Raw genomic sequence first — 8,819 nt, 5'->3', positions numbered from 1 at the left:
CTTTGCTGATAGAAAACTTGTGTACTGCCAATGAAAACACGACACATCACCTTCTCTTTGTAGAGTTTTAGCTTCCTAGAACCCTTCCTCTCTACAGTGCAACACATGAACGCATCTTCAACACAACTCTGTTATACCTGAGTACATTCAGCTTCAGAACATTATTGAATTATACAGCTTCTAAAACCCTTTCAACACAGTAGATTAAACATACATCCAGCATTATTTGAGTATAGAACTGGATTTAGGGGGGTACTATTTGTGCAAATGAGGCTGGATATTCATAAATGGCAAGCAAATTGCTGCTTTTCTTATATTTTAAACGTTAAACTGGGATAGCTGTATGTGAATAACCCTGTAATCATATTCCAAAGCATCTCTGTCTGCCATGGGTGGCACTGATGACATCTTAAATCATTTGCATTAACACATTTAGTTCCCATGAGACAGTCAGGCTCAGACCGACACGCTATAAAGCCCCATTAGGAATGACTTTCACTTACCAAAATGTTTACAGTTGGAATAAATGGACAGAAATGAGCCTATATTGTGGTGTGTAAATGTGTTAGAACATTAGTTTGGCTGCATGCAGAACTCGCCAAGTTGGCGTCTGTTTCATATGATGTCATCTTTTACAGAAATAGGCTTCAACTGTCAGAGCCAATGATGATAGAGAGAGAAACGTGAAACTGTCTGAATGTCAATGAGGGATGATTGCTGCAGTGTTGCATCAAATTGATGTGCACTGAATGAGACTGTTTGAATACATTTCATTCGAGGTGTACAGAGCTGTTTAGGAACTGGAGAAATTTAATGCAGATTTTTTATTTGAACCTTCTGCACATTATACAGACTGAATAAGCTGTCACTGCAAGTTTTTATTGTCAACATACTCCACTACCTGGAAAAAAGAAGTGTTTTAGACATCTAAGGTGTCACTCGTGGTCTGATGTAACCTTGTGCAAATGGGTTGAATAATTAGTAAAGGGCTCCTTGAAAATGATGTTCCGCATAACCTTTCATGGTTCTGAATTAGTCAGTTGCTTTAAATAACTGTCGGGCCTCATTAATGTATCCAAGTTGCATGAGAATGCCTTGAGGTGCCTACTCTTTCCTAAACAATTAACATCAGGTTTTATTATGAGGTTGTCAACTTTTTTTATTGTCTGGTTTTATTTTAATTTTAATGAGCGAGTCAGTCCTCAGCTTGAATTCCATCTCAAACTTCCTGAGAAAACAAATACCAGATTGTTTGATCACATTAGCTTAGTTTATCTTTGTATTTCTACCTCTTTTAGGTTTTGACGATACTGTGCAGAATACACTACATTCTGTCTTATTTATGGCAATTGCTCCTCTCCTGAGTATGTTTTCATTTTTTTGCTACACCACAGGTGCTTTTTTGCCTCAGCTGATTTATACACTGAGATGCTGCTACTAGAACAGAAAGGAAACATTTTAAGACTCAATAAAGCACTGAGTGAAGGGTAATGCCAGTGTTTATGAGCTCACATCTCTACCTGAAAGTACAAGCAGTGCACCATAGTGGGACATTGATTTAACCTTCGTGTTTTGTGGACAATGGCTTCACTTAGAATACTCTTTGTTTGGGGTCCCACAGCCATCAATAAATGTCTTCCTGTACACATAGATATTTATTTTTTTGTTTCCTTATTAAAAACCCAACGTAAAAGTATTGAAGTAGTAACCCACACTCTGGACTTTTGATGAAGGTACCACAATACAGAATTGACCACAAGGCATGGCTTTCACACCAAATAAGGAGATATTTCTACCATACATTATATGGGCTATTTATGAGCAAATACATTAGATTTGTTTGCCAAGAAGTCAATCGTACTGTAAAATGTAAAGTGAAGGTACTAATGTGTTGAGGCCTAACACCCCGTTAGACAGTCCCGGCAGAAAAAACGAGATTATGCGGTCGCATAATTCAATGCATAATCAGCCAAAGTCCTCATATTTATGCGGGGGCCACAATTTTTCCAATGCGCAGCACCTTCGCCCCATAAATTGCCGATTTCTGTGCAAAAAAATGTGTGGCTTGCATGATTTCATAATCCCCTAATTTTTGTTGCAAAAAAAGTCCCACATATCTCATTGGAAAGTTCAAAAACGTTGCGTTTACGTCACACAAGAGCAGGCATTTTCCCCTGTTGCCATGTTTGAACATTGTCAAAAATCAGCAAACCCCACGATAAAGCCCGGAAATCAGTCTGATTTGCCACTTAAATTAAAATAAGTGAGTGCACTTTGTGCATTGGAAGCATCTAATTTAACAGAAGATGTCAGTTTTTTTGTATCTGTCTCTGTAAAACAGGAAGCTTTTTTTTAAAGGATTTTTACAGGAGTTTTAGCATATTCCATATAGAAAGCTACAGAAATTGTTTGACTCATCAATGTTTTTTAAGTGTGAGCCATGTGATTATTAAGGTCTGAAATAAAACAAGATGAGAGCGTAAATACTCCCAGCACTTTCTGTAGTGTAGTATGCTTGCCCATCACAGGAAGGAAGAAGACATGACTCTTTACATTAAGGTAGTAGCTTAGTGAGAACAGGACGTTGGGGAATCACTTTTTTTAATGAGACTTTTTTTTCCATTTCCCACAATTTGATTGCATAAAGTTGCATAAATATATTACATCAAACATAGCATATTTCATAGCATTTTTTAAGAAAATGTGGCGCATAATCAAGGATTTTTGTCAACAACAATCACAAATAAACTCTGGTTTGACTGGTTAGACCTCAATTAGACTTATTTGGTATTATAATTTATAATTTGGTATTGTAAGTAAAGTAAGTAAGTCAACTTTATTTATATAGCACCTTTCAAAGACAAGAAGGGTCACAAAGTGCTTTGCAGTAAAAACAAATAAAACAGCAACACATCAAATACTAAGGCATGTTGCTAGAAGCTTGTCTAAAAAGATGTGTCTTGAGGTGTTTTTTAAAAGTTTCCATGGAATCAAAAGCTCTCAAGGCTAAAGGGAAAGAGTTCCAGAGCCTTGGACCCACCACAGAAAAAGCACGATAACCTCTGGTTTTAAAGACCTCAGAGAGCAACCAGAAGTGTGTGCGTGCAATAGATCCTGGATGTAAGCAGGAGCTTGACCATGCAAGGCTCTATAAGTAGTGAATAAAATTTTAAAATGCACTCTAAAACCTATTGGTAGCCAATGAAGAGCCTTAAGCACAGGAGTAATGTCTGATCTCCTGCTGGTCTTAGACAAAAGTATTGCTGCTGCTTTCTGTACAACTTGCAATTTGTCCATGGATGTTTTGTTACTGTTTAGTACTGTTAACGCCAATCACATACATAGAATGTGTCAACATCCATTGTATTTAGCAATGTGTTGCCGCTGGGGTCTTAAAAACAGTGTAATTGTTGCTACAACAGATGTTACAAAAACACCCATGTGCACTTTTAACCATCAATAAAAAGAAACTAGTGTAAAGGAACCGTGTCATCACATTCAAACAGAATCATTTAATGAAAGACTGAGAATTATGTCAGGTATTTATTCAGAAAGGTTAATACTGACTGAATGGCATTAATTAGAAGGGCTGCGTGAAGGTCACAGGTGGAAACTGTCAGAATATCTTCATTTTCTCAGATTTATGTTTAAAATGCTCTCAGCGTATATGTCAGAAATTTAATAGAAAAAAAACAAATCCTCACTGCTTTGTTCCACACAGTACCTGCTCACAGGCCACAGAGGAAATGAAAAAACTCAACACCAGGGAGGCCACGGTGTGAGAAGGCTTCAGGGCCGGTCGTGGCATTTTTTTTCTTTAAAAAAAAGGAGTTTGTCTCTGCACTGTGGATGCACATTCACAATTGTAGCCTTGGGGTGACTTTCCCCCCTGCGGTACAGATTGGATCTCTGTCTGGAAGGAAATGTTCCCTCACAGCCAGGCATGACGACCGCATGCAGAAGACACAAATCCTCCCGGAGCTACACAGAACGGAATCCTTCCGGCTCGGCTCTGATGAAATTGAGAAGACAAGTATATTTCTTCTTCTTCTTCGTATGTTCATAATCTGGGGTTTTTGAATGGAGAAGTCTGTCTAAGACACATACAAAGTCAGGTCAGGATTTTGAACGCTCAATTTTACATAATACAGCCTGTCAGTCTGGTTGGTTGCACAGCAGTGAACAGAGACTTTAAAATGTGATCTTCAGTTGCCATGCTCAGCTCCCATTGTACTGCGTTGTAGAAATAGACAAGACATTCATTAACCAAGTCACACTTTGCAATCAGTTTCCCTTTTATGTTTTTCACATTTAAACCTGTAACTGCAGTGCAGGTTTCTACAAAAGCCAACCAGTGGAGTCTGAGGCATCATTCAAGACAAATTCTTTTTTGGGCATTTTCAGCCGTTATTTTGACAGGATAGCAGAATACATAAAGGGGAGAAGGACATGCAACAAAGGCCAGTAGGGTGGAGTTGAACCCCGGCCCGCCGCGTCAAGGAGCAACCCTCTATATATGGGGGCCAACGCCACCAACTAAGTTATGCTCACTGAGGGTGCCCATCCAAGACAAATGTTAAATAAACTAGACTATAGCAGCTCTCTGGGTAATAACAATTTACACATGGATGCAAATACTGCACACTGCCTTGAGTAAGTTAACAAATGTTTTATTGAAAATGTGTATTAAAAGGTGTCAATTCAACACTGGTCAGTTCTGAATAAGAAGCAGTGTAGTGTTATTTCAGATTGCGTTTAACATAGCAATTTCTTAGTGATATTGTGGCCTGCATTTTGCAAACGGACTATTACTTCTGAATCTGCACAAAAGTCTGAGTCTGGCATCTACATATCCTGGAAATTGTAAACGCTCCAAAGCCCAAATAAATCTTTGTGCAAGTGCCATTGTTTAGGGATAATTGTATCTAAAAAAAACAAAGAGCTTACACCACAATGATGAATGAGGATGCTCTTTCTCACTGAGCAAGAGAAGCTTGCACTGACCCACATTAGACCTATATGTGAAGGTGATGTATGGAGGATGTTGGAGAGGAAGAAATGAGGCACTGTGTGAAAGAAGAAAGCTGTGTGGATTTCCATACTACATTTTAATTGCTCAAGTTTATATTGCCCGTCGATAATTATCACGTTGGTCACTTCAACTTTTTTCTTTCTTTCTCAATCAACAGCAGCTCAATAAATGGATGGCTACCCTTCTTGAGATTATAACACATCAAGAAAGATGTGGTTTAATGATAGTAATAAAATATTAAACATGTAATGACTTAGAGCAATGAATTATTGACCTAATACTGAGCCCTGTGGGTCCAAATAACAGACTCAATATTACTTCTTTTTTGAAATCTCTGTCTTTACGGGTCAGTTTTACCCACTGTATATTACAGAGTTAGCATTACAGGGAGGTCACACAGTTGCAATGAATGTTTTTCTCTGACAGAACATCCTTCTTTTACAATAAGACAATACGTTACAGATGCATTGTTGCCTTTTAAGTGTTTTGTTTGTGTTTTGGATGTATGTTGAGATAACGCGGGTATCACTGTCATTGTGTCACAAGCCAAAGAATTAAGAGATTGTTGAAGCAACCAACGTAATAATAACTTAAATTCATATAGCTCATTTCTCATTTTGTGGGTTACTGTGGCTCAGTGGTAGAGCTGCTGCCTGCCAAATGGAAGGTTGGTGGTTCAATCCCTTGCCCTGCATGTTAAAGTGTCCTTGGGTAAGACACTGAACCACGAGTTTCCCCCGATGCTGCGCACTGGAGTGTGAATGTGTGTGTGTTTATCTGATGAGCAGTTGGCAACTTGTAAGGTACCCTTGGCCACAGTGTAAATGCGTGTGAATGGTTCCTGTGTGATGTAATAGCACTTTGAGTAGTTGTTAAGAATAGAAAAGCGCTACATAAATACAGTTACATTTCATGAAACCCACGGACGCTTTACACAAGGACGTAATTGAATGATGTCCAACCATGTTGTGCATTTTAAAGCTATTTTATGAATGAAAAAGACATATAACATACCTGAGGGCCAATTCGGGGACATTTTTGAATCACTTAAAATCCCATAATTGTCTTGTTGATAGCCCAATCAAGTGTGACTCACATAATCACCTTTTGTCTTTCCCGAGTATCAGCCATATCTACCGAGCATAACTTGTAGAATAACATTAAAATACAATTAGGTCTACATAAAGAAATGTCCTGCTTCCTACCTGGCTCTAAAGGCTGGTTATGCTAACACAGGCTTCCTGGTGTTACAAAGAAATCTGTGACCCATCAGAATGTGTTACTGTAGCGCCGTCTACCTGCCTCAAATCATTCTGTGACCAAACCTGGGGAGAGACCTTACTTAAAACCATATAAAATACTGTTAGTCTATATTATATAGTCTATATATCTATATTTGCTGTCACAAGTCATTTAAGATCATTGTATGAAAAATGACTGAGCTTCAGAAATATTAAAAAGTGAATATAGTCACTTTAAGGTATGGTATGCTGCTGAATACTTTCTCAATTCTGATGTGTAGGAATTGTATTCATTGCAACAACAAAAAAACATTATATTTGAGGTCATACTCTAATGTGGGGGCTATATTTGGCCTTTTTTGGATCAGCTGGGATTTGTGAGGTCCACAGATAGTTGCTGAGAGTCAATGATACATGATGCCTATAAGAACGCAGGGTAATTGCCGGTTACGTTGCGAACTTGACAAATTGCCTCCACCACAGTGAGGCCCCTCAAGTGTAACAAGCCGCCATGAGGTCAGTCTCAGGTTAAGAGTGTTATCAGCTATTGACCTTGACTGTTCACTTTCACTTGTGCATGGAAACAGGTGGCCTGGGGATTGAGGCAAGAAACATGAATGCCCATTAAAAGTCTCATCGCGATACTCCAAGCGTTGGGTAAGGGCTGTATGCACAGAAGCCCAGATTTACTTAAGGTCAGCTCGATATGCATGAAGCACAGTTTTACAGTTGTATTTCAAGGACTATAGATGTTGGTGTTTTTTCTGCAATATTAAAGGAATAGTTAGACATTTTGGGAAATATGCTTATTCACTGACATCTAGCTGAAATATGCTCTCATGGTTAGTAGGGTTTGGTACATACCTCGGTTCAGACATGACAGTTTGGTATGAGTTTGGTACAATAGAGCGAAAAGCAAAACAAAAGTGCAGAAATGCAGAAGGCAATTTTTTTATTGTTTGTCTCAGGCTGCAGGCTTCCACCTAGTTTCTCCCCTGAGCTAGCTGCAAAAGCCTGAAGTATGTAAAGGAAGATGTAAACAGTTAACAATAAGTACCACACATCATCTCCTTACTCCATCTGGAACTTGTAAACCAAATAAGACAACCGGCTGTAAAACTCCGTTCTCTGCAAAGAATAAATAAATTAATGCAACGTTATCACGACGTCTCCTAGACATTTTTTACCACAGAAAACTGCTCCCTGCCTGGCTAAAGCTTGGATAGTTAGCCTAAGGAAACAAGGCGTCTGTCCCAACTACCGTTACAATTCGGAGCCGCGATGCTGGAAAGGTAACACTGATCTACAACAGCAGTCTTATTCACCACTCTCTCACCTGTACTACTGGAACTGACTAGGAAACCGAAGGTTTTCCCAAACCTGCGATCCTAAAGAGGCCGGCGGGTCCTCCCACTCTTCGCCACTCCCCATACCCGCCCTTAGTGCTGCTATCCCTGACTCACTAAAACTGCCTACACAAGCAAAGCTTGGCGACATACGGCGAGCCAATCAGAGCTTCAGCGCTAAGGCTGAAGAACCCAGATATCTCACAGTTCCACAACACAAAAATTGATTTGCACACAAGTTTTATTTATTTTTATACTGTGCATTCTCCGTGTAAATTCATGCACCAAACCGTGACGCTCGTACTGTTTCGATTCAATATAATACTTGAACTGTTCCACACCTCAGGTCTGGATGATAATGTGAAGTTACTGCCAGCAGCTGGGTAGCTCAGCTTAGTGCAACAGTCTCTGCATAAAGTTTTCAGTCTTCGGTTTGAGCACATTAAACAAATGAGATACGATGTATCAAATTATTAAGCTCTAGAGGTGCTAACAGGCAGTTATTGTCACCTTCTAACAGAGCCAGGCTAGCCGTTTTACTGTTTCCCTCTCTGCGCAAAACTTAGCTAACCAGCTGCAAGCAGTACCGTCATATTTATCAAAAAGACATTACATCTAACGCTCACCATGAAAATATCTATTCCCTTGAGGCCTGGTTCAATAGCTGCCTGTGTCTGACAGCAAAGTGGAATTTCTTTTCTTAGATATGAATGCGTCTCACTCCACTTACACTTGTTTTTTTAAATCCCTTAATATTCATGAAGCTCCCCATAAAAATAAGTAAATACATTATTTATCGCTTTTTATGTCCCATCATTCCCCCAAAAAAAATTGCACCTTGAGACGTTAAACTTAGAAATATAAAGCACAGCTTTTTCAATTACCCATCAATATTTGATTAGCCTACATCAAATTTTGCTTTTGAGCTCATATTTTTAGAATGAATTTGTTATGCCATAATTCATTGGGTGGCACCCCATGTGTATCCAAATGGAGAATGCGGTGCAATGATGATAACTTGCTAACTCCCTTGATCTTTGCTTGGCTTGGCTCCATGGCTGAGTTCTATTGGTAATGGTTGCTGCTATTTTGAAAGAACCATGGGGGATGCATCTATTTTGCATTAACCTTCCTCTGGTGTTAGCTTTCTGCTGCCATCTGAAGACTTAGCGGGTCATTTTGGACCCGTGTATTAAATTA

This window comes from Etheostoma cragini, chromosome 11 (genome assembly GCF_013103735.1).
Source record: "Etheostoma cragini isolate CJK2018 chromosome 11, CSU_Ecrag_1.0, whole genome shotgun sequence".
In the NCBI taxonomy this organism is placed as follows: domain Eukaryota; kingdom Metazoa; phylum Chordata; class Actinopteri; order Perciformes; family Percidae; genus Etheostoma; species Etheostoma cragini.
The sequence above is the reverse complement of the archived record's forward strand: the minus strand, read 5'-3'. Positions refer to the sequence as shown.